We start from the raw sequence: 18,619 nt of genomic DNA, 5'->3' as shown, positions 1-18,619 counted from the left end.
GCAGACAATGCAAACTAAACCAATATGGGTTGAAGAATCTAAACCAACAGTAGATGAGGAACTGGGTGAGTAGTCGCAGGAATAGGAACTTGCTCTACAAGGTGAGTAGATAGTAGAACAAATGGACATGGAGTTGGAGCAACCAAAACATGATCAGGATACCATACTCATGCCAAAAGCAACCCATATCACTCCACGGGCCTCCAACTCCAATAACAGAGAACGTCCTAAGTGAACAAGGGGATACCATTCTTCTTGGGGACTATCCAGGAAAAGAGATGTACAACATAGCATTTGATGAGTCGTAGCACAGAGGTGTACAAGCACATAGAGCACACACCTTGTATGAGCCTGCATCACCTTTAGACTTGGAAGAATAGGTGATTATGTTAGATGTACGAAGACATCTAGTCACCTTAGCCAATGCTACAAAGGCTTATGCTGAAGCCATGAGCTGGAGTGTTAGGTTCTTGATAGAAGAAAACGAGTGCATGGTTAAGAAGTTGTAAGTAGACAAGCAGAGAGAGGAACAATCAATAGGATCCTCTAGAGCAAAGATAAAGATGGCCATACTTGTTGAAGTATCAACTCTTGAGACAGTCACGCAGAGACTGTATAACAAGTTTGTCATCGTGCGCAAGGCATTTTTCCACCAATATGGTCATCAACAATGTTGTATCAACATAGTGCGAACACTAGCAGATATACACACCGCAGTTGATCATGTATAGACATGGACAATAAGGTACAAGAGAGTCTCACTTCACTTGCACAAGATGATGAATTCACTTCTAGAGTTGGACAAAGAACTTATCCAGATTCAAATCCGGAACTATGAGGAACTCATGTCACTCATCACTAGTATCAAGGCTTCGTATGCATAGTTGTATAGGAGTTTGGATGTCATGGTGAGAAATTATGACACCTCGTCGATTGGTACATTCACCATGGCCACAGAGAAGAACCAAGTCACACTGGAGCTTGATGCATACTTTGATCAATTGATGCTCATGACCACTAGCGCAGAATTGCAAGTGTCTAGCCATGCTCAAGATTAAGTTGTGCATGTTACAAGATGAGTTGGACCGAGGTTCCAAATTAGTATACTCGAAAGCAATGGAGGTAAGAGTTTGTTTCCAGAAGGACTTCATCAAAGAGTACACGGACACCATTTCACAATACCAAGCATGGTATCAGTTCATCGTTGAGGATCACGGAGATAAGGTTGATGACCTGGTCTTCCCACAATTGTCTGAGTCTTAGTGTTTTATTGTTTGGCTGAATCAAGCCAATTTTGTCCCACATGGGTATATGTGGAAAATGTATAATTTTTGTAAAACATGATGTAAAGTGAAATTCCAAGTATCAGTGGTGGAATACAAACAATCATATGTAATGTAAAGAGTTATGAGGGTATTCCAAGAGTCACAAAGTGGAATGTCAAGGGTCACCCTGCCCTTTTTTATAAATAGAGCCTCATAACTCATAGAACATGCTTTTGGGAGCCAAGCGTTTGCTAGGCATTTCTTAAAGAGGGCTTGGAGAGTATTTTGATAATCCTTGGCTTCTCCACAGTTCAAAGTGACTATGTCTCTTTGGAGGAGTAGGCAATGTTGACTGTAACATTGCACTATTGGGGCTAGTGGCTGTCATGGCTATATGTATGGATGGAAATTTCACTTTATGTAATATGATAGAGCCAACATGTTTCATGCATATGTTGTTATTGTAGTTCGACTATTCTGGCTCCTTTAGCAATGTATGTAGTTTTACATACGCATTGATGTATGGACTATTCCGTATGTGATTGTATGAATCTTATCGAAGCATGTTTTTGGTTTAACTCATCACTTTGGATTATCGACTATTCTGCTTTCCAATTTGTGATGTCATTCATCTTGTGTGTTCCTTTTAGTTTGTGTACTATTAAAGTCTTCTAAGGGATACACTTCCTTTCCCCCTATGTGTGCTATAACATCCCCATGCATCTCTCATGACTTGCTACAAGGTCACACACTTGCTTCTGACAAGGATATATTTCTTACCTCTATGTGCTATCACAGTCAAGCCATAGATTTACTATCGAATGCTTACACTCCCACTCCGAACAGTCTAAGGTCTAGTTGGAACTTCTTACTAGGGAGATCCCCTGACATGTTGGTGAGTCTAGCACCATCAAAGCCTGGAAAGATATGAAGACTCTGATGAAATTATGAAGAGGATGAAGAACCTTGCAATGGATATCTTTGGCAGAGATGTCAATATGTGTGTAGGATGCTGATACCTATAGAAAGATGTCTTGATAAAGAGCCACCTAGTAAGGTACGATTTTATTTAATGATATACTTGATTTCTTGAATAATATTTGGATAAGTTCATGCAAGGCTACTTACAAGTACAACTAGAATTCATGTGATGAATGGAAGAAGCATGATGAGAAAGAAGTATTCATATGAAGAAGGTTACAGATATGAAGAAGACCACTATCCATGAATAAATGAAAGACATGAAAAATTAAGAAGGAAAGTGATCAATGACAATTTCCCTACAAGAAAAGAAGTTCAACTAACTTTCATAACATCAAGAAGAAAATTTGATCAAGAAGTTGAAGTACCCACAAAGAAGAAGATTTTGATGTATAGAAAAGTCCCTAGTTAAGAGGGAACTCTAACAGGTCCCTGATCAAGAGGGAGCTTGGATTAGATCGCCCCCAACTACAAAGGGGTGACAATTGTGTTTTTCTAGGATTAACAACCATAAGTATAGGTGAAGGCCATGGATGGAAATGAATACACATGATAGACACATCATTCTTGTCTTCACACGGGAAGAAACAATGGAGTGTTTGGTAATCATCTGGCATCTGATGCTCTTTAAGGATGTGTAGGGCATCCAATACAAGAGTAGGCAAGAGGACCGATATTATTTGAAAGTTGGGAACCCAAGATAAGAATAGTCCTAGAAGGTCATAATCAGTGAGCACCCTAGTGGGTATGTACCTTGAGAGACAATGATGAAGGTTTCTATAAATCATTGGTCTCGCTAGCATTGTAGCTCATGGTCTCATGGAGAGATGGAGTTGTTAGTCAAGGCCTTGCACTGTGACAATGCTGGTTGATATGATGCTATAAAAATGGGGTTACTAATCTGATTCTTCTTATGAGAAATTCTTCAGATTAAGAACAACCAAGTACCATTGTAAATACCTCCCTAGTTAAGAGGGAGTGTTAAAGAAAAGTGTAACTAGGGTCAGTATTTGTCAAAGTAATTTTGATCTTTGTACTTGTCCAGAAAAGGAAACATTATTTTTGTAAATTATAAGAATGAGTTTTTTGCTCATTCCATAGGTCTAGGAAATTTAAAGAGTCAAAGAGACTTTCTTGAGCATTTATGTAATATATATTGGTCAACCATATGTCTAAGAACAACCCTCCAATACCAACACAATCATCTTGAAGGCAAGCAAGCAAAATAATGAAAAACACAGTCACGTCAGCTAACAAACAAATTCAAAGGGAGTCATGTAATCTCACAAGATCAAACACATCGGTTCATTGGTCCATGTCAGCTTGAATACATGGTCAAACACCCATATATAGGTAGTTTAAGTCACCGCAAAAACACAGAACAAAATCTATCATTCTCTCTAAAATAACTTGGATAAGAATAGGGTCTGAAACTTCGCATGTCTTGAAGAAGTACACTCTTGGATGGGATAGTTAGGAGTAGAATCTTTGTGATAAGGAACAGTGATACCTTTGCATTCCACTATGAAATCTTGGCCAAGATCAAGGTGTTGAAACTCGAATGGATATAGGACTATGTATATTTCCATAAGGATCATACTTCGGATGGCATGATAGTGATCTTAGATAAGTGTTATTGTAATGGTTACATTCTTGGCATAAGTCTAAAGATAAATGCCTCAGTGCTACTCTCTGTAGTCATAAAATTAAGCATAGTTATGATCTCAATGATGGCTCTGTCTCAAGGATGTAATCTCATCATAGAAACCTCATCTACATAATGATGATCTTGATAAGCAACAAAGAACTAAGTAATGATAAAGATATGGTGCAACAATCTTGCTCTCATGAATATCTCAGTGATGTTGTAATAGTAATGGATGTACCTGTTATCACAAAATCATGCCCCTGATAGGCTGTTGATCAGGAAGACTTTGAGTAACTATTTCAAACCAAACTTTTGGCTGAGGCTTAGCCTCCTCAGCCTGAGAGGGCTCTCTCAAAGGGTTAAAGATTTTGATTAAAGAATAAGATAGATGGCTAACTCTATAGTTTGTGATTGTATATGTTTATAGGTTGAAAGATGAAGGTTGGCTACCATTGGGCTATGGAGTCAAAGTATGTTCAGTACCACAGCAAGATCAGCTTTAACATGAAGTCAGGGCATAGAGAGTCTTTATACATCAACAAAACAAAGATACAATGCAAGGAAACACAGTTTATAAATACATGAAGGAAGTTAGAGCATCATTGATGAATTCTAAGTAACATGTATTCATACCACTGCAAGTAAGTGAAAGAGGAAAGCCATGAGACAATAGGACATTAAAAACCCTCTTTGAATCCTGAGTAGTGAAGCCAAAACATTCTACCTAGCATGGAAGTCAAGGCATTATAGAGTTCAAGTGCAAAAATGCAAATATAAAACAGTGAAACACAATTAGTTTATCTATGAAGGAAGTCAGAGCATCATTGATGAATTCTGAGTATCATAAGTAAACCTCACTGCAATGTAAGTATTGGAAGATTCCATCAAAACAAGAACATACAAGAACTCTTCATGAATCTTGAGTTGTCTAAGTAGAAATTCTGCATTAGGTTAAAAATATACACAGTCTGCACATAGAGCAGAAATTGAGCCAAAAAGTCTCCAACCCCTTGCTAATTCGACCTCTTGCTCTATATAAAGCATTTACAATTAGGATTCCATCATCCCTCCTCAAGAGAATTCGAATTTGCCATCAGTGACACCTATTCTAACCATAAAACAAACCATTAAATGTATTTGACACCTAACTAGTAGTCCTAGAGACCTAATACAACTAGGAGTGTAACTCCTTATTATGATTACAACAAACTTATCTAAACATTTAAAGCATTCTTTGACACCTAATACTCCATGAGGTAGAATTTGATGAAGCCTCCCACGTGGTCACCCAACTGCTGATGAGAAACCCTAGAATTTAGGGAACATGTTTCCCTGTTTTTAGGGTTAGATCCTTGAAAATTGCAGAGCCTTTATCTCTTCATCCATGACACATTTTACAAAACTGAAGGAGGTTTTTGTAGCCCATGATGTCTAGAACAAAAACCTCTCCTGGTTTTTTAAAATATTTCTCCAGCTGTCCAGAACCTGTCCTTGAAAAACACGTGGCAAACAGGGAAAAATCCGTTTTCTGAAATTATCGTCTCAATGAAAGCTTCTTATCTCCCAACTGAAAACACATACGAATAAAGTGAGATAGGTTATTATAGATGGACATGTTATGAAGAGAAACCTCCTTCAGAATTCCAAGATAGCCTTTCATGTGACCAGAAACGGATTTTGAAAAACACTACAAAAACCAGTAGACAAAGCTTGACTTTCTGCAGTTTCGTAGCGCAAGTTTAACCATAAATTACTCCCACCTCAAAACGAATTTGAAGAAACGGAAAGAGGTTTTTGTAGTGCAGCATGTTAGGAAGAAAATCCTCTTTCAGTTTGCAAAATTAAGTTCTCAGCTGCTCAGGAAAGATTTTAGAAATTGACTAGTAAAAGCAGAAAACAGAGTTTCTTCAGCTGAAACAGGCTGCTACAGGGGTTTCGCAGCGCGCTGCGAAAACACTGATTTCGTAGCGCAAAACAGGATTTTTACACTGTCTGCGCTACGAAAACATGGATTCGTAGCTAGTTTCAAAATTTCTCCTTATCCTCCTCAAAGCTCTGTCTTTCTTCTTGACTGCTGGCTGCCTTGTTTCTGTCATTCTTGTACATTGGTGATGGTTGTACTGATGATGATATTTTCCTTTCTTCTGACATTTTCTCCTTTGAAATTTCTTTAGACAAAACAACTTGGAAGAAAATACCTTGCTTAATTGAGGAGCTGCCTTGCTTGAATTTGATGAAGATTTCTGCTCTCCTTTTCCTTTGAAATATTTTCAGTGATAACAGTGGCTCCACTTGGGATAGTGTGCCCTTGTGGTACACTAAGAACCTGCAGTTCCAGTGCCTTATCCTCTTATCATGAACAAAAATTTATTTGACAAACATCTTCTTTAAGTTCCTTGGGCCTTCACCTCTGGCTTAAGCTTGATGATCACTGTAGGATAAAGAAGTCTATATCTACTGAAAAATAAAAATGCTCAGTCACCTTGAGCTTATTTGCACTTTCCTACCTACCTACCCTATCAGCTGCAAGCTCCACTTGTAGCTCAAGGAACATGAAACTTCCAATAAATCCAGTCATCAATCTGATCTGAAACTTGGATCTCCTTACTGTGCTTGAAGCATAAATAAACCAGATACTGAAATAACCAAGGAAGCATGAGGTGCAACTGTTCTTCAAGATGAACATATAATTGGAAGCCTGAACAGTAAATCTTTTCCATGTAGTCAACTATAGGGTCAAAAAACACATGGTTAGTTTGATAATCATCATAACATTCTATCTCTTTAGACAACTGATCCTTAGCCACACAAAACCCCTTTGATGTGCTATCCAATTTGCTATTTGACAAGCTATCCAACTGCTTTTCTGAATCATTCCAACAAACAATGAAATTTTCCTCATTATTATCATCATTCTTTGGTGTAAGCTGCTGCAAGAAATTACAAAAATGAACAATCTTTTCCTCTGCCTGAGGGTCATAAAAAATTTCTTCCAACATTTCTTCTTGGTGTTTGTAATCATGTTCATTTTGATAATGATCCGAAGACTGACAAGTCTGCTGCATCTCTACATCAATATCAGAGGATTGAACATGGTTTTCATAAGTAAACCCCTGCTGATCTTCATGCTGCATTTCATGAGATGTTGTACTTTCTTCTTGGTGCTGAAATGCATTGTTATGAAGAGCCTCTAAAATTTCTTCATCCATAAACTCATCATCATCATAACAATCCTCCAAGTACTGAATGAGATTTAAAGAATGTCTACAACAATCTTTGAGCAACAATAAGGAAGGATGACACTCTTTATACATGTCATAGAACACATTATGGAAATCAGCAAGAGAAGATAATGAACCATTTTCCAAACTTTTATACCAAGACCATGCTTTTCCTTCTAAAGTGGCCATAAACATCCTCATGAGACAATCCTCAGGAAAGTGAACCTTAAGACTGCGTATATGCATATGAAACCTAACCAAATGAAGAGCAGCATTGTCCTTCTTTTCATCTTTGAATATCGGAAGATCCTCTAACCAATCAACCTTTGGCATAGGATTTGGAAAACCAGGGATATGAGACCGATTCATAGGAGCATACCTGGCATTCATTCTTGCAGTGGAACTCATCTTGTAACTTCATCAAGCTACTGATCTTCTAGCAGTGGAGTCACCTTCTAATTTCTTATTTGATGTGTGGAGTCGCCAAGGTAGTTTTGCAGCCTCGAAAACCTTTTTGAGCTCCTACTACCTTCAGAAGTTCAATCTTAAAATTTCGGGAATGAGTAATCTTCGACTCCCGGCAGACGCACCAAAATGTTATCACAAAATCATGCCCCTGATAGGCTGTTGATCAGGAAGACTTTGAGTAACTATTTCAAACCAAACTTTTGGCTGAGGCTTAGCCTCCTCAGCCTGAGAGGGCTCTCTCAAAGGGTTAAAGATTTTGATTAAAGAATAAGATAGATGGCTAACTCTATAGTTTGTGATTGTATATGTTTATAGGTTGAAAGATGAAGGTTGGCTACCATTGGGCTATGGAGTCAAAGTATGTTCAGTACCACAGCAAGATCAGCTTTAACATGAAGTCAGGGCATAGAGAGTTTTTATACATCAACAAAACAAAGATACAATGCAAGGAAACACAGTTTATAAATACATGAAGGAAGTTAGAGCATCATTGATGAATTCTAAGTAACATGTATTCATACCACTGCAAGTAAGTGAAAGAGGAAAGCCATGAGACAATAGGACATTAAAAACCCTCTTTGAATCCTGAGTAGTGAAGCCAAAACATTCTACCTAGCATGGAAGTCAAGGCATTATAGAGTTCAAGTGCAAAAATGCAAATATAAAACAGTGAAACACAATTAGTTTATCTATGAAGGAAGTCAGAGCATCATTGATGAATTCTGAGTATCATAAGTAAACCTCACTGCAATGTAAGTATTGGAAGATGCCATCAAAACAAGAACATACAAGAACTCTTCATGAATCTTGAGTTGTCTAAGTAGAAATTCTGCATTAGGTTAAAAATATACACAGTCTGCACATAGAGCAGAAATTGAGCCAAAAAGTCTCCAACCCCTTGCTAATTCGACCTCTTGCTCTATATAAAGCATTTACAATTAGGATTCCATCATCCCTCCTCAAGAGAATTCGAATTTGCCATCAGTGACACCTATTCTAACCATAAAACAAACCATTAAATGTATTTGACACCTAACTAGTAGTCCTAGAGACCTAATACAACTAGAAGTGTAACTCCTTATTATGATTACAACAAACTTATCTAAACATTTAAAGCATTCTTTGACACCTAATACTCCATGAGGTAGAATTTGATGAAGCCTCCCACGTGGTCACCCAACTGCTGATGAGAAACCCTAGAATTTAGGGAACATGTTTCCCTGTTTTTAGGGTTAGATCCTTGAAAATTGCAGAGCCTTTATCTCTTCATCCATGACACATTTTACGAAACTGAAGGAGGTTTTTGTAGCCCATGATGTCTAGAAAAAAAACCTCTCCTGGTTTTTTAAAATATTTCTCCAGCTGTCCAGAACCTGTCCTTGAAAAACACGTGGCAAACAGGGAAAAATCCTTTTTCTGAAATTATGGTCTCAATGAAAGCTTCTTATCTCCCAACTGAAAACACATACGAATAAAGTGAGATAGGTTATTATAGCTGGACATGTTATGAAGATAAACCTCCTTCATAATTCCAAGATAGCCTTTCATGTGACCAGAAACTGATTTTGAAAAACACTACAAAAACCAGTAGACAAAGCTTGACTTTCTGCAGTTTCGTAGCGCAAGTTTAACCATACATTACTCCCACCTCAAAACGAATTTGAAGAAACGGAAAGAGGTTTTTGTAGTGCAGCATGTTAGGAAGAAAATCCTCTTTCAGTTTGCAAAATTAAGTTCTCAGCTGCTCAGGAAAGCTTTTAGAAATTGACTAGTAAAAGCAGAAAACAGAGTTTCTTCAGCTGAAACAGGCTGCTACAGGGGTTTCGCAGCGCGCTGCGAAAACACTGATTTCGTAGCGCAAAACAGGATTTTTACACTGTCTGCGCTACGAAAACATGGATTCGTAGCTAGTTTCAAAATTTCTCCTTATCCTCCTCAAAGCTCTGTCTTTCTTCTTGACTGCTGGCTGCCTTGTTTCTGTCATTCTTGTACATTGGTGATGGTTGTACTGATGATGATATTTTCCTTTCTTCTGACATTTTCTCCTTTGAAATTTCTTTAGACAAAACAACTTGGAAGAAAATACCTTGCTTAATTGAGGAGCTGCCTTGCTTGAATTTGATGAAGATTTTTGCTCTCCTTTTCCTTTGAAATATTTTCAGTGATAACAGTACCAATGATGTAGTGATGACAATGATCTCAACATTATGAAGAAGAGGATTGGTGGCTTGGTCTTGGAGTGGCAAAGTTATTTAAAATTCATGGTCTTGATGTTTGTAGATTGGAATCTCTACAAGAATAATTGTGTGTTGGATTTCCTCTCCAAGAGGGAGAGGTTGGCCCTGGCAGAATGCCAACATATTGTGTTCTTGCCTCTTTGTTATGATAGCTATTTAATGATCTAAGGAAGACACACTAATGTTAAATAATATGCCAACAAGTTAAACATTAATAGTTATCATGTAAAAGAAGAATCTCATTAACCTCATGCCCCAGATTCTTCAACATGGTATCAGAGCTATGGTTGTAGCCTAAGGAAGGGCATAAAAGAGACACTTAAAAGATTAGTCTTCAACCAGAAACAACAAGACAAGTCAATATCAATCTCGATTAAGGTTAAGGAGGACTTATCTGCAACTTCGTATGAAGAACAAAATTCAGATAGCATACGCCTGAATTCTCTTTGGTAATCACAGTGATACCCTCATACATAACTCAGAAATCTCAGACAAGGAATATGGTATAGTCTCTTCAACATAAAGGTTCAAGCCTCAGATGGTCACTGTAGTTTCAAATGGATTTCATTGAACTAGCTATAGTCTTGGCATAAGCATCATGATAAGGGTTTCGGTACAAGAAGGAAACACTATGTTTTATCATACTAAACAATACTATGGAAGTCTTGGTAAAGAAATTAAAATGCAATCTCTGCATAACAATGATGACAAGGATATCAGAGATCCCGCATTAGCATAGACAGTATTAGTACAATTTTAATGGAGAAAGTCTCATAGTAACACACTATGAAATCCTGATCCTAAGCATAAATATGATGATGATGATGATATGATGAAACAATCATGATCTTAATGGATCTAGGTAGATACCTCATGAAGAATTTAGTAATATAATGAAACTCGAGTGGGGACAAAGTATACAGTCTCGCATAGATGAAGAAGATCATTGAAGCACTCATGGTATTGGCATAAATTATAATCTCGGTTTTGATGCCAAATTACAAGAGTAAGTCTTGAGTTCCTTACTACCATGATATCAGTCAAACAAAATATTGTTGAAGAAGACAGTCTCAGTAATAAGACAGAATCTCTCTACACAATCCAATTACTATCTTTGTCTATGTTATTCGGTGGCAAGTTTGAGCTCACATCACAATGCCTCTCTACATACTTGTATTACGAGCATGTAAAAAAATTGTTCAAATGTAGAAGGAGTGAAAATTACCAACAAGATGAATTATGAATCAAGATGATCTCAAGATCATAAAGCAATTTCGGTGATGACAAGATAAAAATTTTTGTGGTGCTAGAAGGTCTATAAAGAAGTCTTGGTAAAAGGATACTAGAAGTTCATGATGGGTAGCTCAAGCAAAGGAAGCATCAAGGTGAAGATATCCTCGTCACATGCCAAGTAAGTATCTCTCATGTTTAATCAATTTATGATTTAATGAATTTGGTTTGCAAGGGAATGGAAATGATAGAGTATAGTCATAATCCTCATAACAAGGTACTTACATGAAATAAGGACAACAGTTATGATCCTCATTTGTGAATGAAGTCATTGAATAAGGTATCCTTTGAGTTCATGAAGGTAGGAATTAAGGAAGCTAGTAGAGGAATCATGAACATTATAAGAAAATTCTTGTCACATGATAGGATGGAAGGAGTTGAATAAGAGGAAGTTAGTCTCTCTCTATAAGTCCCTTTCTAGGCTCCTAGATCCTACATAGAATGTGACTACAATATATTATAGGATGTGGTGTAACATCATGAAAGAAACTAGATCTCATGACATCATCATGAGGGTGACTAAAGTTTCAAGGATAAGTAAGATACCTCAGTCAACATCTTAGGGTTTCTATGAAAGAAGGCAAGCTGTAGGAAACAACTTTGCAGAAGTCAAACATTTAAAGAAGGCTCATCATACAACAAAAGGGAAAGATATGCTAGATACGGATCTTTAAAATCCTCAATATTTTATGATGCAGTCTACACTAGAAGATTCACTGACCCAGGGATGAAGCAAGTGTTTCAATAGAAACACCAACATGTGAGTTCATGAATCATGATATGATGACGTAAGAGTAGTTCAAGGGGTTGAAGATATTTCAATCAAAGAAGCCATTGAAATAAGCCTGGACAACCTAAAAGGTAAAATGAGGTATCTATACTTGCATTTATGTTTTATAATGACTTGTCATATGGTTGAAAATCAATACCTCTATCTTGAGAAACATGATTGAAGGAAAAAAAATCTCCTCCTCTGAAAGGATGCAGAAATACATAAGTCACACTAGATGGAATCAACATAATATGTCCTCATATGAAGTATGAGGTGATTAACTACAATGAAGAAACTTTGATTAAATGCTACTGATGGAATGTGTGAGGAAGGAAGATATCATGAGATATGAAACCATGATAAAGACAATCAACATCCAAAAGACCAAGAAGATTTAAATAGGAAAGTTTTTGTTGTTGTAGCGGCTACAACCACCCTCCAAAATTTTTCCTTTGCTTTGTTTTGCAGATGCCCTATACTGATCAGGTAATTGTGTTTATTTGAGTTCATTTGTGGTTTCAATGCTTGTGTTCAACTCACGTGTCCTATCGGTCAACCAAAATAACACCTAGAACTTGATCAACAACCAATCAATTGGTTGTTGGGAAAAACTACGTAAATCTAGAGAGAAGCTTGTCTTCCCCTCCAGAAATGCACACAAAAGCCCAACAGCTACCCTGCACTCAAAAATTACGCAGAGTAGGCTAGGCAGCCTTGCTCTGGAAATTGCAAAGAGCTGACCAACTGAAACTACTCTAGAAATTTGTGCAGTTTCAACCAGTTGTATTGCCTTCCAGAAATGCACAGAACAACTGAGCCAACTGCACTGTTCTCCGAAATTGTGTAGAACTGGCCAGCTGCACGGCTCTCCAAAAATGCGTAGAGTAGACCAGCATCACTGCTCTGGAAAATTGCGCAGAGCTGGCCAGTTAACCAAGGTACCTCATTTTAGAAACATCACAGAATCTCTCCCTCACTGACTGTCCGTCACATGTGCTGATAGGTTATCCAGTTCCCTCCAGAATTGCGCAATCTTTCGTTGCATGCCAGTCAAATTTTACAAAAAAATAAAAGCGAAAAAAGTGAAAAATCATGCCTAGATTTTAGGGATCTATTTTTAGCTGCAGAATTTACATGCAAAACCATTTTTAGAAGCTTCCCACCAAGTGTCATTTTTTTCTAGATTTGTGGCATGCACATCGTAAACCCTAATTTCGCCAAATATATTTAATAAAAGCCTCAAAGATCACTCTTCACATTTCGTCTTGAAGCTCTAGCATTCCTGAGGCATCTAGGAACCTTCAACATAGTCAACACAACTTTTCTGAGTAAGTTTTTATTTTCACGACTTTTGCCCCTTTTTTTCACTTTTTAGTTTTCATCTTGTATGATTGTTTTTCCTTCTCTTTTTTGAACGACCACTAGTGTTTTAATTCATTTTAGCTTGTAGAAGTGTTTTTTCAAGTTTTTCATTAATAGTCATTGTTTCAGCAACTTGCTTCTTGAGCTTCTTCGTTGTGTCGATTGATTGATTTATACACTTGCTTGAATCACATGCATGTTTATTTCACTTAGAACTACACCAGCTTTACATATGCATCCAGTCCTTAGTGATTTTCAGTTGCCCGTCGACAGGTCTGAGCTACCTTGGCTCAGACCTTGCCTTGCTCGGCTTGCACTGCACATTTCTAGGAAGGAAGGCTCTACCTTGATTCCAAGAATTGCACAGATCTTACCTCTCATTGGATTTCCAGGCTATGCTTTGTGCATATTTGGGATACAATGCCCCAGTTGGCCACCAGGATTGCGCAGTGCATTTTTCCTGGGTAGTAGTCATGTTGACTCAAGCTACGCATTGCATAGTTATAGTCCTCAACAAGCCAAGATGGATTGTGCTCTATGTAGGCCAAGTTGGGCTATGCTCTACGTAGTTTCCACATACAATTAGATCATTGGTATCTTGGACTGTGCTCTATGCAGTTTTAGCTATCAATCTCCCAACCTCTCTGAGACAAAACTGCGCAATTTTCCCAAACAATCAACCAGGTGTGTTTCATATTAGTCCTCAAGTTTCTTTTGTTTTCAAATGATATTTCCTTCCCATGAGCTATTGGGCCGTGAATACGACCACTTTTTAAATACTTATTTTATCCATTTTTACTCTTCTTGATCATGTCATTTATTATAATTTATTATATAAATCCATTTTATAATGATTGATGCTCTTATGGATGAATATTATTTATTCTCCTTTATTTATAATAAATTGATGATTATGCATGATTTTATCAATGATAGTTTTAATAAATTGGTTGTAACATTATTCACCATTTTTAGCCTCCAATACAATTTCCAGATTGAAGATTTGATTAACTCAGAAATTCGCTAGAATAAGAAGTGACAATTTTGTGGTTGATATTCTTGGAAAATGAAGAAGAATCTGGAAAATCCGGAACGTGGGTTTTGTCCAAAACGGACCAAATTAACTTTAGGAAAGAACTTTTTGCCCAAATTCGGCTTGTATTGATAGAAACGTAGGGTTCTTTGAGAACGATTTTCTCAGATTTGCTGTGTGGCCGTTTTCCAAATCTCAGCTGCAAAGCCAAATTTGCCTTGCTCTTGTTGAAAGATGGATGGAAATATATTTCTTATTGATCAATTGGTTAGAAACAATCCAATTTTGCAATAGAAATCATGTTGTAATTATCTCTATTGTAACTGCTCTCTGATCTCTCTCTATTTAAATGAAAACAGAGATCAGAGATAGGGATGGAGAATTGAGGATTCAGAATTGGAGATTCAAGAATGATGATGGATTATTCATGATGGGATAGGATAGAATAGGAGGAAAAGGAGATTGTTGCATTACCATTGTAATTCTCAAAGCTTCTGCTGTTGTAATGATTTCACAGTTTAATGATTAATATATGAGTTGGGACTTGCTGTTCATTCGCCTTATATGAAGTAGCCCAACAGCATCCACTGGTGGCTAAGGGCCAGCCTCTGGTGGATTACGCTGCTGCTGTATTATATTTTTACAATTGTTGCCGTGTGATGGTTTGATTTAATTCCTATTCCTTTGAATTGCATTACTTTATAGTTTCATGTTTTTACAGCGTGTTGTTATAGTATTTTATGAAATTGTTTTATTGCACAAGTTGAGATTGAATCGCGTGGCTATTCTTTTCCATCATAACAGAGATTATTATCCTCTCCAACATATATTGTTATGCTGTTCATTTCAAATGTAAAGCTTCGTTGTTCATTGCAGACTTTGATATTCATTACAAATTGTTGGTTATTTGATTCCATTAATTAGAGTTTGCTATTTAGATTTATTAAATATGATTCGTTGTTTAATTCCTTTAATTACAGTTTGCTGCCTATTTACTTTTCTATTCATTTCTGTTGATTAATTGCAAAGAGTTTGCTTTTAAAGAGTTTTCATAATTTAATTTCAATAGTAGCTTTAGTTCAATTTCTATTTCCTTTTAATTGCTTTAAAGCAGGACTCTCAACTGTAGAGAACATTGGTTATTGCTTCCTCGTTCCCAGATTGATTGTCTTGTTCCAGTTTGATTTCAATTGCATCAATCTCTAGAGGAATGAGTTATTGCTACTGTATCGTCGATTGATGGTTGTTTGAGTGAATGATTTAGTTCAGAACATTTCAGTTTCTTACTGTTCCAATTAGATTTTGTTTCCAGCATTCATTTACTTTTGGATTTTAAGAACTATATCGCAAAACATTACTCTTGAGTAAATAGCCGCCTCAAACTGAGTACACTCTTGAAATAAAAGGTCGTCCTTGGGTTGACAATTAATGTGAAGATAATTAGGAGTTAAAAAGACACCTTTTTATCGCTCAACATGAGTGTTTCTCTATCTCTAGGTATCATAGGTTTTCATCAGCCTCTTAGCAGTATAGGTACAATGGCTTCCAAGAAAGTGGGATCAAAAGACATAGTTGAGAGCAGTACTGAGGACGTGGTTGAACAGGGGTCAATGAGCTTGCCCGTGTACATAGACACACACTTGTTCATCAAGAAGGATACCAAGATAACATGGAAATACATAAACTCCATATTTTCATATAGCTTTGAGGAGAATATGGAGGATAGATAGGTCTATGTGAACATCCATAAGTCAGGACTATACAAGGTTGCATGCAGGTTTCTCGTTTTCCCTTACGTAGATGTGATCCACTGGATTGTCTCACATACCGGTCCTGAGACAATGATAATGAATAGTGTTAGTGGAACAATGCTTTCTTCCTTTAAGGTCGATGATTATTAGGAGATATTTTCCATTCCCAGTGAGAAGGATGGATGCACCGTTTTATACTCCCAGCAATAGCACAAACACAAGAGATATCTTGAAGTATTGGCTAAAGGAGCCTGCAATGTTTAGGACAACACCTAATTAGATATACATGACAAAGATACTAAGGAAGGCATATCAGTTCTGGTTCATCTTCGCATGCCACTTATATGGTCAAGGGAGTAGATAAACCTTCCCACAGAGTTGGGTTGCTATATTGGATCAGTTAGCAAATGAAGGAAAACCATTCAATTGGTCTGACATGTTGGCCCTCCAGTTGAAAGTGCATATGTACAATTCTCGAAGTCCGCCCAAGGTTCAATAAGAAAATTTATTCATGCATGTTGGCTTTATGGGGCTTGACCCAAGTTCAATGTTAGTTAGCCAAACAAATCCCTACACTACTGGCCCTTTCGGCATTAGCTTGCGGAGTGCGAACCGAAGTCTCACTCGAAGAAGTATGGGGGGATGCTGGAACCAAGTTTCCACACCTTGAGATGGTCGTGATGTCAATTTGTACCCTCTACCCATACTTTCATGTAGGTCACTAAGCCTTAGGGCTCTGTGAGTTTACCCTTTATTCCCTCCTTTAGTACCTCCACAAAGGTGTATGATTGACCTTCGCGTAGCCTTAACCCATAGTCCAGGTACTTTCGTGTAGTTATGACAATGTATTGTATAGGTTCCCAAGTTATCTCAAGTTTTTTACTTATCTTGTTAATCAATCATAGAAAGCGCCGCATAAATAGATATCCTTACTTGCATTCAATTAACCAGTCAAATCACATATATTTGTGCATCACATGAACATTATAAATTAAACCCAAAACACAATATAATCAAATGCATTAACAATAACTAAATACACAATAATTGTAGAATATTTCTCTTTATTGATATCTTCCAGTTTAATACAGACCCTATCCGCCCTGCGCAAGTAGCTATAGGGGTCCACACACTTAGCTGCGGACTTCCAACCTAGGCCTCTATGCACTCAGCTATAGATCCTCTACCTACACTAAGACTCGAAACACTTAGACTTATCTACCAAAGCTCCAATACTTAACTCTTCACTGCTTAGAGCTTACTTACTTAGCTCCCTTTTATACAATCCCATGGTCCATAGACCATGGATGGATCTTTACAGCTGAATTTATTCTTTACAAAATAAGGGCAGACAACCCTTTATGAATCTTGATGCCTTCATGCTCTACAACCACAAAATGCGAAGATTTTTCAACTTTATTACAAAATTATCCCAAAACATGGGCTTTTAGCCCAAAATTTCTCTTGGGGGAACCCGTTCCCAACAGGCCCCCAACACAAACATGGTGACTCGCCCTCGAGTCACTCTACAGGCGCAGAGATCTTGGTGCGAAGACCTCCTAGCTTGACCTGTATGAAAACAACCTCGGCAATGCACTATGCGACCACCTGCTTCACTTCTTCAACTAACTACTCTGTCGTTGGTCCTGAACTGTCAGCCTGAAGCTTCTGCTGAGTCACTTGCAGATTAGCAAGCTTTCCTTAAATGGAGGTCATGACCGAATAAGCTTTGTCCAACCAGGGCTTCAAGCGTGCCTTTAGTACTGCCTCTTTGTGCTGCACTGCATCTACCTATTCTTTCAATGTTTTTGCCTCCTGTAGCTTTGCTAGTCTCTGTGTGAGAGCGACAGTGTGCGTTGTACCTTTTACTTCATCATAGCGATGCTGCAGTTCTTGCGCCTCTGTCTCCAGCCGTTGTACATTAGGATCCTCTTTCAAGCTCCTGAGGACCTCTAATGACTATTCAAAAAGCCACGTGTAGTCTGTTGCTGCACTGTCTACCGCTGATATCGCCTTTGTGATAGCGATTGCGTGTTGCTCCTTTATTTCCAGCAGAGTTGAAGGTTGGGCCTTCAACTGAAAATATGCAATCTATAGGTTCAACTCTAGCTGAACCTTAGCCAACTCTGTGCGAGCGTCGCAAATCCCTGTAGCAAGCTTGTAGACCTATTCATCTGCCTCCGCATCCTTAGGAATGGCCAATTTGGGGACCATTCGACAGGTTTCCCTCATGACCTTAATCATGCTCATATTTGTGTTAGTAAGTTCCACCATGGAAGTGAGGGTAGTGTCTCACTATAGGGCCATCTGTACATTATTAATCATCTGCTCACTGATTACCTGCAAAATGCGTTGTTCGCAGGCCCTCAGCTTCATGATCACTCCATCCTGTAGTAGGTGGAGCCCCTCGCCAGGAAGCGCTGCTAAGTTCAACCTCGCTCCCTTGAGGGCACTGACAGCGAGCCTGTCAGCGTCATTTTCTTTGGTCAATGCTCCATCTGACAACACTATCGCTTAGGAGTCTTTTGCATGCAGCATCTGGGCAGCTTCTAAAGTACCAATAGTGAGGCTGGTGGACACCGTGCCAGCTT

This window comes from Pinus tabuliformis, chromosome 6 (genome assembly GCF_031772625.1).
Source record: "Pinus tabuliformis cultivar Carrire ecotype Pingquan chromosome 6, CPIR1, whole genome shotgun sequence".
In the NCBI taxonomy this organism is placed as follows: domain Eukaryota; kingdom Viridiplantae; phylum Streptophyta; class Pinopsida; order Pinales; family Pinaceae; genus Pinus; species Pinus tabuliformis.
The sequence above is the reverse complement of the archived record's forward strand: the minus strand, read 5'-3'. Positions refer to the sequence as shown.